Below are 19462 nucleotides of genomic sequence, written 5' to 3' on the forward strand. Positions count from 1 at the left end.
GAAAAATTATATATAATGAAAAATTTTTATGCATCGAGAATCGTAAAGGGGGAAAGAATTTATTTACATCGTGTTATCATCGTATTTTGTACTTTTTTTCTGTCGCTCTCTAATTGAAAATATTCCAAGAAAGAGATACAACCATCGTGTAAAAAAAATAATTTGATCTTTGAGAAGCCAGAATCGAGCAGATGCATGTAAAGCAGTTTGGAGAAGATACATTTGAAGTATAAACAGGGAAGGAAAGTAAATATGAAAATTGCGTTACATCTTTTTTCTTTCTTCTTCTTCTTCTTTCCGACGTAAACCATCATTTCGTAGATTTCCAGGGAAATTCCGTTTACTTTAACGCGGGTTTACGAGCGAATCGCAACCAGGACACTCGTATATACGGTTTTAAAAATATCGTGGACCGCAAATCTAAAGGCTAATAATATTTCTTCTGCGTCACGGGTTGCAGGTCAACCGTCCTGCCGTGGCCGTGGCAATAAATTGCTAATCGACCTGACGTTCTTTCAGCAATTTCCGGCCGATCGCCATTTTCTCGTCCCGTGACCGCGTACACCAACGTTTTACTCCGCCACGATGGACATTTTTATATAAACGCTTTTCCGATACTGTCGATGAACAGCTTCGTTATGACCACTACACCTTCGCCTCTATGGTGGATGAATCTGTTCTGTGATTTTTTTATTTTTATTTTTATTTTTCCTTCTCTCTCTCTCTCTTTTTATTCCAGGTTGTAATAATGAATGGAGGTACCTCTGTTCCAACGCTCTTACATATTAAAGAAACCGCGCGAAATGAAAACTCATCGCTTGTAATTGCGATTCTGGATATTTTACTAGGGAAAGTAAGTAAAATGTTGAAAAACTTGCTCCGTATTTAAGAAATTAACAAAACTATAACGAGAAAGGTTAAGGATAACAAGTAGATTGCACAATTAATCGAAAGTACCGTGCATTCCATTTTCCCTTTCACCAAATCCCTATCACTATCCACCAATTCTCGAACCGAGAAAGAATCCGCATTAACTCGTACAATGACACACACCTCCTCCCCCCAATACTTTCAAACTCGAATTCACTCAAATCCCGGCACCAATCAAACAACCCTTCCCTCCCCAAAAAAAGGAAGAAAGAAAGAAAGAAAGAAAAAAAGGACGAAATAAACTCGATCCTACTATCCGTCGATCACCAAGGCCAATAGAAACCACTCAACTCCCTATCCGGGCGCCGATCCCATCCCCCTCCCCCGGATTCATCCCCCGAGAGAGAGAGAGAGAGAGAGAGAGAAGTGGTTAGAAGGGGATGTCGAAAGCGGGCAGCCGGCGGGTAATATCTGTTCGAAAAATACGAAGACACCGTTCGACTTTTAGCCCCCGGGCCCCACAAAGGTGGTGGCCACCCACCTTTCTCGCTGGCTATAAAGCTGATTCCAACCCTCCCCTCCCCCGAAATCGAATCCCGACGTTGGAAATGGTCGTTGGTCAGCGAGAGAGAGAGAGAGATAGAGCGAAGAAAGAGGGAGAAAGAAAGCCGGTGGAATTCGGTTCGGGCCACTTCCGTCGCCAAAGCTCGAGCAACCCTTATATCCCCTTCCCTCGCGTGGAAAAAGCGGGGTTTTATCGCGCGCGCCGTTTCACCGAAAGGCGGAAAGAGGAGAGTTTCCCGATAATGGATCGGCAATGCCACTGCATCGAAACTTATTCAGACGAAGCTAGAGTAAAGGGCAACTTGTTCGAGAATCGGGGAGGAGGGGGGATAATCTACGATCGGGTTTGTCGATCGCGGTGGTTCTGGTTATCGAAACGAATTTTTGAGGCGAACAGAGACGAGGCTCCTTTGAAATTTCCTTTTCGGAGAGGGGAGGGTGAGGTGAGAGAGTCGGCTTTCAGATTCTTCAGAGGTTTTGGGGTGGAGGTGTTTGCGCGAGAGGGATGAAAGGGATAACGAAGATATTTTCTTCGTTGCTTTTGGGGGGAGGGGAGGATGAAAGGAAAGGAAAGGGGATATAGGAATCAATGGTGGAGGATTTCGTGGATCTGTATCTTGCGGGGGAGGTTTCGAAAAGTTTTTGTAAAGAAAAAAGACAATTCGAGAAATATTATTCAACTCGGGTAAAACTTGCTTTTAATCCGTGTAATACATCCCGGTTGACGATTTGTATACGGCGTTCTCCTTCGAATTGGGAAAAAATAGGAAAGAAAATTGCGAGAAGAGAAGGAAATAGTTCGGAATCTCTCGCGGGGGAGAAATGGAAAACCAATTAAACAAAGTATCGAGGAAACGGCATCGACTTCGCCGCGACCTCGTTTTATCGAGAAGATTGGAAAGTTAAACGAAAGACAGAAGAGCGTCGCGGAGTAATAAGGAAAGCTTAGATAAAAAAGAGATATTTGTAAAAAGAGAGAAAGAAATATATATAAAGGATAGTGAAAAACATGAAAATCCCTGACACGAAGATTTCGAGCCTGCCAATACGACGGAAATCAGGATCCTGATGGATTGCCAGGCCCAACTTCCTCACGTTCTCGCCCAACCGATGGAGAAGAAATAGACTCTGTTAAAGAGAGTGAGATACCATCCCTTTCTATATCCTTTAGCGATTCAGGAGAATGTGAGAAAGCTCGTACTTCGCTGTTATTCGAAATCATCGAACTTTTGATATTGTAAATTTATGAACGTCATAAAAAGTATCATCTTTTGGACATTTTTCTTTCAAATTTAACTTTTGAAATTTGGCAAAATTAAAATTTAAACTTTCTACGAATAATTTAAATATTTAGAAATTATTTAATTTACAATATCCATTTTAATATCTACCTTTAATACCTTTCAGTAGTATAATAATATAATATAGCGTATCTAGCTGTATTTTGTTGAAACAGTCCGATCAATTAATTTCGTTTCAGCACTTTATAATTGTTTCGATCATACAATATCTAATCTATAATTATATGTAAATAAACCGTATTTTATATTATGATAATTAAATTATCCAATGTACAAATTTAATATAATCACGTTATATCAATTATACAATCTCTCGATTTAATCGTCTCGATTAATTAACAAAATTTACATTTTTCAAACTTCGTTCATCGCAAAATAAAAACTCGATCTGCTCGAAATTCGAACTCTTCCCCCTCTCTGATTAATTTCCATTGACTTCGTTCTCCTAAAAATAAATGAATAAATAAATAAACAAATAAATTTCGAGCGCACGCGTACGCGCCAATAACCGCCCTTAAATCCTCTCCACCCTTCATTCTCCATTCTTCACCCACCACCACTTCGTGATCGTGGCAAACTCGCGTTTTTATACCTGAGCACCGACCGTTGCGGACCCACCCCCTATCGTTTCCCCTCCCTCCTCTGTATTTACGCGGCCGCATTAGCCGCGGAACAAGCAAGGAATCTCGGCAACGTTCGCGCAATTACGCTTTGTCGCGACCCCAGCCAAGGGACGGTGCGGATTTAATGACGCTTTGTCAGTTTTACCGAGTCACCTCGCGGAAACGAGGAAGGATTTAATGGTTGGCGAGCTCGTGGACTCGTTAACCAAAGGGGAGGAAGGGAGTGTTCGTCATCCTCCGAAGACGGTGGTCAGAAAATTGGATGCATCGAGGAGAGGAGGTCTTTCGTGAAACGTTCGATCGTGGATATGTGATAATCTTGGATTTGTAATGGTCATTATTTTAATTAGGTTCGGGGATTAATACGTATAATTGGAGTATGAGAATGAGCGAACTTTTAAAAGTTTCGAGATATTCTTGTTATATTAAAACATAAAGTAAAAAGTTCATCCAGAAAGGTATATGATATATTTGGAATACTAATTTTTAATAATTTTTTGTTATTTTTTCTTCTTATAAGGATATTAAATTATTAAATTAGGAGAATTGTAATAAAGTTACGTTAAAATTAGTTGGAGGGAATAATAAGAATTATTAACAATTTTTTTATTCCAAAATGTACAAAAATTGGTCACAACGCGCAAGCGCGAATCGAAACATTATCCAACGTTCGACCACTAATTTGCGGCCGAAAGACAGGGCTCGTTTCAATCGTAAAAGTAAATCGTCACGGTCAATATTTGAACGAATTCAATTAATATCGGGGCAGAGAGAGGGGGGGAGGGAGCTCGCTTGTTGCAAGTTTTTCACTTACGTCCCCCAAATCAGCCAAATATTTGAGGGTTGTTCAATGTTTTTCGTGTTACGCGCGTTTATCCCCCGTGGACCAGCACGTGTTTCGTGTATCGCGGTGGTAATTAACGCCTTTTAATTTTCCACGGGTCTTCAACAGAAATATTGCCGTGGCTTGATGGACAGTATTGACTCTCGGCAACTCGGGGGAGGCTTGGGCTAATCAATCAACGTTATCGACATGTTGGAATTAACGATGGATTTTGGGGGATCGACGAAATGCTTCGAACCTTCCAACGATATTTTCGAGTAAAGGGAAAAGGAGATTAATAATAATATTCTTCGCCTGTAATTGGCCTGTAATAATAGGAAAAAGTGTTGCGCTTCAGACTTTTATTTCAAACTTCTCACTACAATTTTACGTGCAATTCTTTCAAAACATTCCGTTTTTTAAATATTCTTTTTTGCAGCATCCATAAATTGATGACAAATTAAAGAAACATTATTATGATAACGTTAAAGAAGAAATTAATTTATGAAAATTATTTTTCAAGGAAGAGTATGGATTCTTGTCCCTTTAATTTGGTAATGGAGAAAGGAATTGTTACGAAAATTCTCGTTCGACCAGAGGGCAAATTTTCCAAACTTTATTTCTCCAAAGCTTATTCCTCACCGAGCTTCATAAATTTCCCCCCCTTAAGACATTTGTTAAGGAACGATGTGGCCTCTTCTCCTCGATGGTGGATCACGATTTATGTTGGTTCTCGAAAAGGTGTAAAAAAAAATCCCGGAGATCTCTATATTTAAAAAAAAGGAAAAAAGTGTCTCGTTTCTCAAATATATATATATATATATATATAGATCATTTCGATTTATCTCTCGATGAAAAACTTGTTCGAGACAATCCGCGTGAAAAGAGATGAGAGAGAGATAAAAATTAGGGCAGAAATGGTGGAAAAGTTTTCGAGGAATTACCAACTTTTAAAAATCCTCGAAACAGATGGCCAAGTTTTCCTTTCGAACCCGCCAGGATTATCCGCCGGGACAGGAAAGAATAATTGCCCTGCTCGAGATACATTTCACCTGGAATGATAATAAATCGCAAGTTCCAAATAACGAGTTCGAGAAGCATGGAGTAAAATACATGTGAGAGACGTAGCTTCGATAATAAACTAAGTAATCGAAGGTGAGATTCGAAAATTTGTATTATAAAATTAAGGATGTAACGTCTGATCGGGTAAATTTTTTTTAAATTCGATAACTTTCCCAAATAATCTATGAATTCTTCCTTTCTTTTTTTACTTACCATTTTCTTAAAAATCGTTCGTTCCTTTTTTTTTAAATATAAAATTCACCATCGCTTGCTCGTCGAGAGAATAAAGATTGGAAACAGAATGGGAGGAATTCATCTCTCGAGTTTTTCGTCGTCCTAACTTGTTCTGAAAATTAGTAGCCCGTGTTTCCTGCCATCTCGAAATGTTGTCGATTCGCTGTAAAGTCGCACGTGTTGCTCCAAGGACTGCTCTTTCCGCGTACAATTGCCATTTCAAATGAACGACATGCTGCCACTTTTAATCGAAACGCTTGCTCGCTCGATCCGGTAAACAAAGTTAAACCCGTTTGGCCGGCGCGCCCACGACGAGAATTGCGTCACGATGGAACGATAATCGTTGGAAAAGGTTGGTGCTCGAAAAAGAGCATCCAACCGGTGTCACTTTGATCGATAACTTCCGTGTCGTTTTATCGAGTACGTACAATTATAATTTTTATGAATTTACGTATATATATATATATATATATTATTACGCAAAACGTGAATAGAGAAATACCGATTTTCATTGATCGAAATGAATAATTCTTATCTTTATTTTACTTTGCATATGAATGCAAATTGATCATATTCGTTCTTTTTGCATTCTTTTATTTACGAATTAATCGTAAATAATATAAATTATAATGCACAATATTTATGCATATATAAATCGATTAAATATAGGAATTATTCTAATCACGGAATAAGAAGATTATACGCCCAAAGCATGGGATTTACCCACGGAATGTAATGCTTAAACGTCTGCATATCTAACGTTCAACGTGCACCGTATGTTAAAGAACAAACTCCATATATTACTCCTATATATATATATATATTTTATCTCACATCGAGGATACAACGATGCATGTACAAGCGACTCAAATCTAAAATAAAAATACACGCGATGATTGTAATTTTTTCATAAAAAATCCCCCTTCTCCTCCTCATTTTCACAACACGTACGATGATCCACACGTATTTAATGGAAGGCCAATTTTCTACTTCTCGCGAGACAACGATAACAATAAAAATCCACGAAGGATACTCGTTATAACGTTATCGCGGCCAATTGCGGGGAGGTGTTCCTCGAATAACCGCCGTTCTCCGTATTTCTCTCTGTTTAGCTCTCGTAATCGGGGGTACGAATTAAAATGAGCGGAACAGAGATCTCTAGCCGTTCTTCCATCCCCCTCACTCGTCCCCTCGCTCCACGGGTTAATCGCGGCCGATTTGAATGGGGATTTAAACGCTCGTGATTTCCCTCCTCTCCCAACTTTCCAACGCGAACAATTTGTCGGCGTATCGCGGCCAATTTCCACCGTTCGCCTTTCGATCGCGTGGAGGAGCATGAAAGTGATTGTTGTTGCGTGGATCGCGATATGATTTACTCGCGAGGGCGAGATACGTGTGCAGGGTGTGGCGAGTTGGCGTGACACGAGATTATCTTTTCGAGATAAGGCATGAGAATGAAACGAGAGAGAGATATATATATATATAAAATTCGAGTCGAAGAAGTGGAATTTTTGAATCGTTTACTTTGCTCGAAAAGCCTCGTTTTGGAGAGAGAAGAATCTTTTTGAGGAGAGGCAGGAAGATATTAAATTGGGAAAATAAATACAAGGGGGGAAAGTAGAATGAAATTCTCGTTTTGGGAGGAAATCTAATTTAAAAATTCGTAGAATACACACGTGTTGACCGAACATGTTCAAACTCAATTTTCTTGGAAACGGGTATTTTTTATTCATTCGTCACATGCAAAATAAACCCCCTCTCCTATTGTCCATCCAGTATCCAGTTGGGAATTAGCGCAAATGTTCACCAGGCGAACATTTCAAACTCGATTCCCCCCAAAACGAGGCTTCGAATGAAACCCTCTTTTATACCAAATTATTTTTGCGCGTAGAAATAACTCGTGCATTTTACACCCCCGCGCCGTTATCATCTCGCAAATTTCTCATCGAAAGTTTCAATGTCGATCCATCTCGTTCGAATGATACGTAACATAGAAAAAGAGATTATTAAACGAAAATTTTACCACATTTTATTAATAATAAATTCGGAGCAAGAATAGTGAAACGATACAAGTAAAATAAATTCCACTCTTTATCGCAACCCATTAAACAAGAGAAAGATGATCCGATACAGGAAGTACGGCCCCTATTTATATCCCATCTCACATTTCCTCCACGACTCGTTCAAACTGTATCCATTTCCATCCGTTCCAACCAGGTGGAATATCATATTTAAACCCAATACATCCAGAATTCCGTGGAATCGTTAAATAATCGGCCGATTATTCGCGACGCGTGTTCAGGGTTCTTGGTCGATTATTCGAGACGAAGTGGATGATGGGGAGCCGTGACGTGAAAGCGATGCTTTGGAAACGAACGCGGCTCGAATACATCGACCGGCCGTTTACATTGGCCGGCTAAATTATAATCTTCGTTCACGGGCCACGTGAATTTCTACTAACAATTTGGCGCGCCTGTGATTATCCCACGCGTTAATATGCTGATTAACCCTTCCCTGTTATTGGACCGGACAGAAACATCGCGACAAAACGTCCCGTTACAACTGGCTTATACCTATACACCATGCATAGTAAGCGTTGCGGTGCCGGTAACACTTGCACGCGATGCAACGCCACAGTTGGTCGCAAAATTATCCTAGATAGATTGGAAATTGCGCGTGGTAGAGGCTCGATAATTCGTCGAATCGAAAGGAAAGCTTCAATTTTTGAAGGGAATGATCCAAGATAGGGTAACTCCACGATCAATTTTAAGCGACTTTAAGCTAGTAATCACTTAATGACTACGAAATGGATGATATATCTGCTATGAGATAGTTAATCAAGGAGGTTTCTATCTCATAGGGTAGATCAGAAACAGATATCGAATTGATGAATACGTGTTCCGCCGGGTCGATGAAACGAAGACGACTTGGCCTTTCATTCGACGAGATCCATTCGTCATCTAATCTCGCTTCCTTGTACGAAAGAGTAGAATCCGAGTTGAACGGGATCGATGTTAAATATCTACGATTATTAATAAAAACGACTCCAACATTATTTGGAAAATTTTCGAGCAACGGAGATTCAACGAATGAAAAATTCGCGAATCTTTCTTCCTCTTGGAAGAAAAAGTTGAAAGAAAAGATGATATTAAATTACTGGCTGAAATACGCGTAAGTGATTCGAGATAATTGATGACGAAAGTTTGACTTGTGTATATATATAAAACACGTTATTAATAAAAGATCGATTCTCTCTGGATTAAAAAGTTACTTAAATAAATCGATCGGCATAAAGTTTATATGTTGGAGCAGTCTCCGCAAGGGAATCGACACGAAATAACACGAGTGGTTGCAACCCCGATCGCTTGAAGCATTCTTTAGCCTTCGTTTAATCCCCCTGAAAAAAGGAGGATTAAAATATAGATTCAAAAGTAAGTCGCTGGAAAAAATAAAATAGAATAAAATCGCTACTTTAATTCTCGTGAAAGTTTTTCTGGGACGGGATCGTTGAAAAGTGGGAATATTTTTAATTAATCGAACAACGATCGCGATTATGCGATTATACAATTTTGTTTCGTGCGATCGAAAGCATACGAATAATAACACCGATATTATAAAACCTGTCCGCGTGCCTATGGTTAAAAATTAACAATGGGGCAAGGATGGGGATAGAAGTTGCCGTGCCAACGACACGTAGCTGACCCACTTTCCGGAAGCTTGTTGCTCAAATGTTTCCTGCTTAATCCAATTTTAATACGCAATTACAAAGGTATAATTGGCACGAATTTGATAATGCATAATAACGAAGGGTGAAATTAATGAATATATACGATCGTTCCACCGTTTTAGTCACGTGTTATTTCGTTGTATAACGGGTTGTAAATATTTCCATCATGATTGCTCGGTAATTATACATGTTATTATTAAATGGCCTTTGCGATGCGATAATTGACTAACGCTACAATCGCACGCTTCGATTGTGCGCGCTATATCAATTTAAAATTTCTTTTTTCTCTTTTTTTTCCGCGAAAAAAAAAGAGAGGAAAAAGTGCACAGCCCCTCGATTATTCGATTTCGAAATTATTTCAAGGAACGGACACCGATGATAACGATCGTACAGTTAATACCGTAAATATCGATTTACACGTCATCGGCGTTAAAAATATTCCATCTTTTCTACTTTCAGTCGAGCGATTGCTCGTTGTACTTATCGACGAGCTGTCGCGGAACAAAAAAAAAAAAAAGAAAGAATAAAAACGGTCGACGACGAAAAATGGACGGTTAAACAGCGAGAAAATTCGTGAAATTTCGATAAGTGGCGCTATTTTCGAGCCACTTTTTTGGAGCCACTTCTCCCTTTTTAAAAAAAAAAGGATGGAGATATTGAAATTTAGAAATTTTTAAAACTTTTTATCGCTACTTTTCCTCGAATCCAAATAATCGAAATAATAATAATAAATCAATCAATCAATCAATCGTGGAAACGATCGAGAAGAAAGGAAGAGCGAGGGGAATCGACGAGATGGCTGGCTTCTCGTCTCGATCGTTATAACGGTCGTCGAGGAAACGGGGGTATTCTTAGGGGACGACAGCTCGGTGGTTTTTCATTAACAGGTGAATATTCAAAAGGAAAGAGATGAAGACGTGGTGGACGTGGCTCTCTTTCAGAGTAGTTGACCGCGGCCTTTCGTACGTGGGACAAAAGGCTCGGTGAAGAGTTTGATCGTCCCGCCATGCACCGCTGGATAAAAGAAAACGTCGAAAAAGATCTTACGGTGAAAAGGAAAAAAGGAAAAACCGATGGTCTCGAAACCGCTTCCTCCGGGAAAAACGATCTCTCTTCCTTTCTTTCCCCTGTTATCCCATCGAATAATGGAACGCGTGCTCCGTCTCAAATCTGTATAATTTTTAATCAATGACGAAAAATGAATCTAATAATGTTGCAATTAATATTTTTTTATTTTCTTTTTTGCTCGTATTGCGCGTGAATGATATTCTCGATCAAATTATAATAGTACGATATTTTCCAAAATAAACGCAAAAATTATTAATCAAGAGTTTCGAGAGTTTGAAATGATTTTAAACGGATAAAAGGAGAACATGTGCGAATTATGTGTCGAAAAGGAGGAGAGAGAGTGAAACTAAAATATTGCGATAACATTTTTCGAATTCCAGTCCTCGAAAACCTTAAATTTCGTTTCACGAAACGGGATTACGTATGATTCGTTTAAAAAAAAAAGAAGAAAAAAGTGGGGAAGGGGGGGAGATAGAAAGGGAAATTGGCAGAATCCATTCATCTCTTTCGGGATATTTACATTCGCGTGTAGGAAACGTGTCGATGGGCGAAATGAACGAAATCCGAAACGCGAAACACCTTATTTTCATCGCTCGAATTTACGAGATTTTCCCCGTGTTCTGTATCTTCCTCTCTCTCTCTCTCTCTCTCTCCCTTTCTCTCTGTGTTTGTCGAAGAATGTTATGTCGGTATTCAAAGCCTAGAGCGTACAACCGGTCGAGCATCCTCCTCGCGTTCGAAAAAAATACACGATTTTAATAAAACGCGACACGATCTCGCGCGAGATCTTTTTCCTTTTTTGTTTTTTACATCGCGAAAATATCGTGGAAAAAATCGTTGCTCCCGCGAAATTTCTGCGAATTAATAAAACTAATGGAATTTCAACGGACGGGACTCTCGAAGAGTGATTAAATTTGCGATAAATATTGCACGACGATAGCTCTCTTCTGTTGTTACAATCGAAGGGATAGAAGTGAAAGCGAAGAGAAAAATCGTGGAATTTCTCTCGTTTCGAACGAGAGAAATTGGAATTTTTTTGTCGATTCGAGGTGTAGGTGTACTATTGTTGAATCGGATATTGGAACTTGCAAAGGTGAATTTTCATAAAAAAAGTTTCGTGAAAAAAATATGGAAAATCCATGATTAAATTTTTTGGTACGGTTCAATTAATTTAGGATTAAATTTATGATCGAATTAGATTATTCTGGGATTATACAAGCGTTGAGAGAGTTTTGTAAAATTTTGCAAGATTGTTTCTGACAATCTTTAAATAATAATATCAATTTAAAAGAAACTTTGAACGAGCACAATGAAAGAATAAAATATTCAAAGAATCGAGTGAAAATTCTCGTACTTGATAAATTTAAGATCGAATCGAATTAATCCTTCGTTTAATTATTTCTGCAACAGGATCGGATAATCCCGCTGCTTTGGAATTGAAATTCTTCCGAGTAAACAAAGAAGAGCGATTTATCACGTAATTTTCTAGTTCTATCTGCGACTTAAATCAAACTCTGTATAGATCAAATATTTCAACGTGCAATTTCCTCTAGGAACGGGTTAATGTTGCATTGTGATGCAATTTGAGCAGTTGTTAAGGAGTTATCATACCTAACGATCTAGAATCCGCCGTAAAATCAACTAAACATCGCGTGTTACCGCCTACGTTACATTAGAACGCAAACAATGATCGAATACGAAAAAAGATGCCTCTCTATTTAAGTATCGAATGAATTTTAATATTACAAATTTCACGCGTATCACAAAACTATAATTATCATAATCCTATCTAATTTATCCAATTTCTATCCATTTACGCCAACAGATCGGCACGTTTTTATACAATTAAAAACAAATATTCAATCAGTGTATATGAAAAATATACATCACGTATATCGGTTAAAATACGCCCACAAACGTGGAGAAAACCGTGCCATTGAAATCTGTTTTTGTTTTATCCCGATATCTCAATCGGTTGCCGAGATATAAGGATTCGAAACGTTCCGTAACGCAGAGACAGCGAAGAGAGATAATCATGAATGGGCCCATAACCTATATTTTTTCCTGGAAATTACGTACTACGCGTAGTACTTTTCCAAGAATCGCGTCTGTCGCTTGTCTGCAGTTTGGGATAGGTCAGCGAGGCGAGGTGCGAGCGAGAGGCCCGAGTAAGCGACGAGGACGGAGATGATAACCGATCAAAAATTACCATTTTCTTTAAACGACGATATCTCGGGAACCGGAAGTCGTATCGGTATGGATCAAAGAGCGTTTCAAAGTGTAAGATTCCGCGCTTCCAACGATCTTTCGCTCGTTTGCCGGAAGCCATTATCCTCGGAATTATAACGATTTAAATTCCTTCCAATTTTAATACGCTTTCAATCGAATTCCAAGATATTCGTATTTGTTTCAACGTAGAAAATTTCTTACTTTGATTCGAGAAATCGTAAAGTTTTTTCACATACTTGCTGATTAAATATATTTATGTAAACGTAAATTCGATATATATATATATATATATAATTTTAATGATTTACATAAGATCGTTGATAGAATTCACATGGAATATTCGATTACCATCCAATTTTGCAACGCGAAACATATATTTCTAACGAGATGAATCGTACGAGCAAATTCGAAGGTGAAGAGCGTCTCAAAACGAGGGTCTTTGTAAATTAAGTGCGCGACCGAAATGGATCGCGTCACGATGCAATCAAGAAGCACGTTACAACGTAATATCCGTGTCGAGAGGCGAAAGAGGGAGAAAAAAGAAGAGAGAGAAACAGGAGAGGCCGCGAAATGAATTTTCCTGCGGCGCTCGCTTGTACGCGATGCACGTCGCCGCAACCCTGCGCTTGTCGTTACCTTGCTACGTGTCGGAAAAGTGGCCGCGAGATCAACGATCCGTGCCTCTCCACGAAATTGATGCCGCCACCCTTCTGATCTTGCACGAGAAACGGCATAACCTTGAGTGGAGGGTCCTTGGAGAAAAGACGTTAAAGTGCAAAGCCTCGCAATATCGTGCCGCACTGATGACTTGGTAACGTTATTTTTGACTTGGTAAAAATTATTGTGCATGCGATCCTCTCATCCTCGTGCGCATTTTATCTTGGAACAATTAAATGAAAAATTTCCTGCTTTATGTCAAGCAAAAGTCAATTTTTATTATTTTCTAATACTTTCATTAATCCTTGTATTAGAGATTTGCATTATTATATTTTTTTGTTAATTTAAAATACTGATAATATAGTTGGAAAAATTTCTATTTTTTTTTCTGATGATTTAAATGAACTAACGAGTAGTCTCCTATGTTGATTAAACATTTTTATTTTATAAATATGAAGATTATGAAAGAAGAAAGAGACGAAGAGTAAAAATTTAAGATAAATAATTGATATCGAAATAAAGAATGCACGTACACAGTTTGGACATCACGTATTTTTATTTCATTTTACTTTTGTTTCCATTCATTGAATCGTGTTTCTGTATCCATTTTTGTTTGACATGCTGATCAAATTTGTATAGAATTTTTAAAACTTGGAATGCAACGAACTGTAAATGCAAATTTCATTTGTTTATTCTTACAATATATCATCCTGTTTTACAACTTTTCAAATTCCTGAACGATCAGCTCAACTCTCCTTAGAAACTCACCAAAAATCTTTGGAAACATATCCACCGACCTAATTTTAAATAAACTTACTTCAAACTGATCTCCAAATCAACAATCAAAATTCATCCACGAATGTTGAACTGATCATCGTGAACTTTTCGTCCTTTCGAAGAAACTCACAACGAATTAACAAACCTATCGATTCTCTCCCTAAGACCTCACCCTGAAACCTTCCACTCCTCGATCCGGATCCTCGATACAGACTTCAAGATTAGCATTCCAGCAACGGCGACGAACAAAAGAAATGACGGAAGGTAGCGCAAGATTCTCCATCCGATACTTCGTGTAACGAAGGATCTCGCCAAGTATAAGGAATTTCTAGACAGATTTTTGCCGGTTCGTTGCACAAGAGAGACACGTAGGATGAAAAGAGAGGGGTGGGTGGCGAGATGACGGAGAAGGTTTTCCACGAATCGATAACGAGAGGGCCTCTGCCTACCTTTCTGGAACCGCTCTGAGGAGAGTCGAGGGAAGCCAAAGCCGGGAAGGCTCTCGTGGTGGGCAGGAAGGTTGTTGTGAGACCAGGACGCGGCAGAACAGCCTGGCGTGCGTGAAAGGAGGACAGGAAGAATGTAAGAAGAAGAAGAAGAAGAAGGAGAGTGTGTGAGAAAGATAGGGGAGGGGGAAGGAAAGAATGCAAAAAGTCGAGAGAAGTGAGGCTGGCACGTACGTCCTACAGTCGTGTGAATCGGTATGTAGATGTGTGTATTGTGCACGGTTGTAGGATTGCTTTTCAAGGAGGTCGGTGGGATAGAAACAGGTATATGGAAGACAGAAAACTCGGGGAGGGAAGAGGAGAGGGGGCCGGCTTGCTTCAAGGTCGAAGCATCAAAGATGCTCGCGTTAAAAGGGTTCCTTTCAATTTTTAGAAAGCCCTCGCGCCTTGTTGTGCCCCCAACATCTCGCTGATGCATACGTAATACGTTTCCGCGTAGTTTGCCTTTCTGCCGTTTCTTCTGTTTTCTCTTCTTCTTCTTCTTCTTCTTTCGTCATTTCTTCGAGCCGAGCGTACACGAGCTCCGTGTATATCGGGTGCATTGCTCGTCGTGAAATATAGCACCGCCGATTTTTATCTCTTGAGACGAATTTGCAAAATTATTGGAATCGAATTGGAATAGAATCGTCAGAGAATGATCCGATAATCGTTTTCGAATTTCTAAACGGGGCGACGAATAATTCGATTAAGCGGCATTACAGAAGCTGGTCGTGCTTCTCTCTTCGGCGAACAAACGAATCCATAGAGTCAACGTTATTGGTTACATCAGCAAGGTAAGTAAATACCTGGCGGGGCTTCTCCTTGCTCCACTCGCGCCAGGGATTACCGCGGAACATTGTACCAGGTATAGAGATAGAGGGAGGGGAGGTCGCGTATGGCTGCCATTATCGTCCGGTTTTAATTGAATTCAGCATCAGGGCATTCCGTGTCAAACGTATCATCGATATCTGTGCCTCTCCGGGGCGAGAATTGGCCAACCTTAATAACGATATATCCATCGATATATGTATGTATCGTGTTTCACCCTCAATCGTGGTCCACCATGACGTTTCATTGGTCGACGTTTCACCAACTCGAGCCTGACAGCCAGGATTTCGGATTAAAACTTGATCTTCGATCAAGTGTATCTATGCTCGCTCTCTATGGATGAACGCGAGAGAGAGAGAGAGAGAGAGAGAGAAGTAAATACCGGGAACTTGATTAACTGGATTGGCTCGAATTTAATCGAATTGTAGTTTTCGTGGTTATTTCGTGGAGAGAGGGACACTTTTGTGAAAAGTTGTCGATGAATCGGAAATTATTTGACGGAGATTACTTTCAACGAGTACAAAAGAGAAGTTTGGACCAGAAGTTTGAACGATGTATAGTTTAAATCGATTCGATATCTGAATATCTCGAAAATTATGATATTGCGAACAGGAATTTGAACAGGAACGACTAACGATAGTTATTTATATTAAAAATAATCATTGCTTTCAAAGATATTTCTACGAACTCAAGTTGATTTCCAAGCGTAGAAACTTTAGGAAATTGAAAATGGTTTCGAATCGATGTATCCTCGTTGACGTTGGATTTATGGAACGGTAGGAAATTTTTTAAAAATATATTGTACAACCCATCTTGGACGAAACGTTGAAAATCCCTCGACACGGTTTTCGAGAATAATTTACCTTAACAACGTTACGTCGATTTGATGAAATGGTAACAGGGGGTGAATTTAATAAATTGAAGCGTTGCTTCCCCGGTGATTTCGGAAGGGGTTCATACCCGTTTCATAATTTAATGCGTGCGCAGCAAAGATCCGGGAAGAGTTTCTGCAACGATTCATAGAAACGAGAGAACGATTCATCATCCGAGAGAGTTTTGTCGATTTTGCCGGAGAATTGAAACTCGCGCTCCCATTCAGATGGACGCATCGATATAGAGCGAGCAATCTTCCTTTACGGGCCTCTTGTTGTCGAAAGAAAATACCATGGAGGGAAATAATTCGTCCGATGTTTTGAATAAATAGCAATGAATGTATCGAGAGATTTTCCCGAGGATTGATCAACGATTTTATTATTAATAATGTTTGAACCGATTAAAAAATGGTATATTTTCATTCATATTCGAGTTGTATTGATATGATATTACGTGTCATTTAAATCACGTGGAAAGCACGTGGGAAAAACGATCCGGATTGATTGGGATTACCTTGGATTATCTTGGTAAATTAAATTTGCGAATTAAAAAAAAATTTGAAATTTGAAATGAAAGATTGTTGCACTATACGTATATTTGTTACATTGTAACGTTATTATTATATTAAAGCGCTCGTTTATTTGATTTCGTTTATTTATATAATGCAATTTTGTTGCAAAATATACGATAAATTGATTAACGGCAAAAATATTTAACATGACAAATATATTCATTGTAATAATAAACCATTTGCATTTATCTTATCGCTGGCACATGCAATTGGTTATAAACATAAAGCATAAAATAGTTTACTGGCTGATAATAAGTCAACACGTTGTTTTATCGCCGGTGGTTATTAAACATATATATAAAATTTATTATAATTTGTTATAAAATATAATTTCTTGCTCGCCATCATTTTTCTGTCGTGTTTAACTTTCGCTATTGTTCATTTTATTGTCCAGGCAAATTTATGCATTAAACGAATAAAATTTATGCTTCGATTAGCTACATCGTACTTCGAGTACTTTAATATACACGATAATTTGTAAAATATTATAAATTGTTTTCTCCGAAACAGATGGACACACGATCTTCTCTTTCTTTTTAAATTAAATAGCAAAATAAATATTGAATTGGATCATTTAATAAGAAAATTTTTCGAACCAGTTTGGCAGATCCATCTTTTTTTAATATTAACTTTTGTTATTCAACGATAACGCTAATAATTTATAAAAAAAAAAAAAGAAAATCGTATCTACAATAATTTGTGAAGCACCTATCCAGAAAATATACGTATGGAGCGACAATCTTTCGTCCAAATTAATTTTCAAATATATCAATTCGTTGCAATCACATTAGCGCGATGATTGCGCAATAGAATTCTTCAGCTTATGATGCAACTCGGTACGAAAGGTCGAAAATTCACGGGAATTCCATCGAACATTTAATTGATCGAGTCCCGTTGCGGTCGTAAGACGTCATCCTCGTCAAATTGCATAATCTCGAGGCTGTCGGGCGAATTCTGGAGACAGCTCCAGACGCCTCGCTGTTATACCTGGCTGTTGTATTGCGTGCGGATGCTCATTAGTGTTTCCAACGATAATTCTGATATCGGTCGATCCGCCTCCGAGGCTGCGTTAACGATCCAACACCGTATTACAACAAGGATCCGCGACCCCTTTCTACGAGTTTCTCCAGTCGTCAGCAACGTGCTGAATCCGCATTCAGGATAATTATTATTATCCTATCCGATTTTTCACACAATTTTGGATCCGCTTTGGATAACTCGCCGTAGAAGAGTTTCACAAAATAAGAACAGAGATTGAAAAGTGTGTGAAATTTTGAAATAATAAATAAGGAGGCTGGAAAGAAAAATGTAAAATTTATATATAGATAGATGTTGGGTAATTGTTTCTCGATCTGATCCAATTATTGCAATTACAATAAAGTATAAAGGGAAAAGGTGAATGTTATATAAAATATTGTTCCTTATCGTTATAGTGAATTGTAGAAAGAAGATGTTTGTTCAAATATATGTATATATATTTCGAGAAAGATTAGTCTATCCTTTGTACTCGAATTTAAAAAAAAAAAAGAAGAAGAGGAAGAAATAGAAATATCCATTCGAACGTCTGAATCGCGCTTGCATATTTACATCGAAAGAAATATACGGCTCTTCCGTATAAGCCTATCAAGGATGATCGATAACGTTACATAAGCATGCAACAAAGCGTTCCTTCATTCATCATCCCCTTCACCGAAGACAGTAGTCGGGAGTGAGGGAGGAGGGGGACGAGGAAAAGGAAAACAACAACATGGATGGCGAAAGTTAATAATCGCGCGATAAATTATCGCGATTTTTCTCGCCTCCTAATTGCGTTTTATATCCAGTCTTTTTTTCTTTTGTTTCGCAATAATTTCATCGATGACGCGACGAATATTCTATTTGCCCATTTTTATTACTTTCGTTAAAAAAAAATTTGCCACGCAATAACGCTCGTATTATCGTGTCGCAACGCAATTCGTGGACGAGATCGAAGTTTGACCCGAATTACCTTTTCACAACGCGGGCCAAATGGAGAAGAAGTCGTGGAATCGGGCGGGAAATTCGAACGTGGATCCCGCCACGTGACCCAATAAAATGGAAAAGGAAAACAATGGGGGGTTAACGAGCGATCTTTATCTCCAGAATAACGCCTTTTTTTTCGTTTCGTTGTTCTTTCTTTCCGTCAACGGGAGGACAAAGGCCTCGATGTTCGATTTTTTTTTTTTTTTTTTTTTTTGATCCCGGCAAGCTGATGTATCTTTCATTCGTTGCCCTCCTTGTCGCGCTTCCTTTGACGAGCGTTCATCTTTTGTGCCAGGAGGAATAATCGTGAAATGGGTTTGCAAAGATTTCAATCACGATGTATACTCGTTTGATTGCTGTTTTCTTCTTCTTTTTTTTTTTTTTCTTTTATATGTAGAATTCTCTCGAGTAATTTCCCCTCGATTTTTGCGATGTGATAAATTCGTAACACGAGTTTTTCTTTTTAATGTAGAATGTAATTAGTTTTCAAGCTTAGTTTAGATTAGCAGATTAATTTTTTTTCGCGAATAAAAATGGCATTTGGCATCCGCGAAAGCAAAGGATTATTACGTAATTCAATTTTTTTCGGATCAATCTTTTATGACGGAAATTAAGGAAATTCTTCCCTGTTCGAAATTATTAATATTTTTTTCCTTTTCGTATCAATCTTACTTAATTATTCACGATGTTCGAAGACGTAAAGGGTTAAACTTACTGCAATTAACGAGATTAAAAATCGTATTTAAAATCGTATAACTCTAATAATTCG

General features: G+C 38.5%; 1 protein-coding gene and 2 long non-coding RNA genes across 3 annotated transcripts in view; 1 reads left to right on the plus strand and 2 right to left on the minus strand.

The window, feature by feature from the left end:
• Nucleotides 1-19462, minus strand: part of LOC108003563 (proteoglycan Cow) — a 171921-nt gene that overhangs the window by 107460 nt on the left and 44999 nt on the right.
• The window catches only part of LOC133665966 (uncharacterized), a 64863-nt gene that overhangs the window by 28679 nt on the left and 16722 nt on the right, over nucleotides 1-19462 (plus strand). The window lies entirely within an intron of this gene.
• LOC114578221 (uncharacterized) lies at nucleotides 4135-5993 on the minus strand. Its single transcript, XR_003698989.2, has 3 exons — nucleotides 5457-5993; nucleotides 5130-5233; nucleotides 4135-4947 (listed from the first exon to the last, which is right to left on the minus strand). It is a non-coding gene; the product is annotated as an uncharacterized LOC114578221 (long non-coding RNA).

The sequence above is a fragment of the Apis cerana genome, linkage group LG4 (genome assembly GCF_029169275.1).
Source record: "Apis cerana isolate GH-2021 linkage group LG4, AcerK_1.0, whole genome shotgun sequence".
Taxonomy (NCBI): Eukaryota; Metazoa; Arthropoda; class Insecta; order Hymenoptera; family Apidae; genus Apis; species Apis cerana.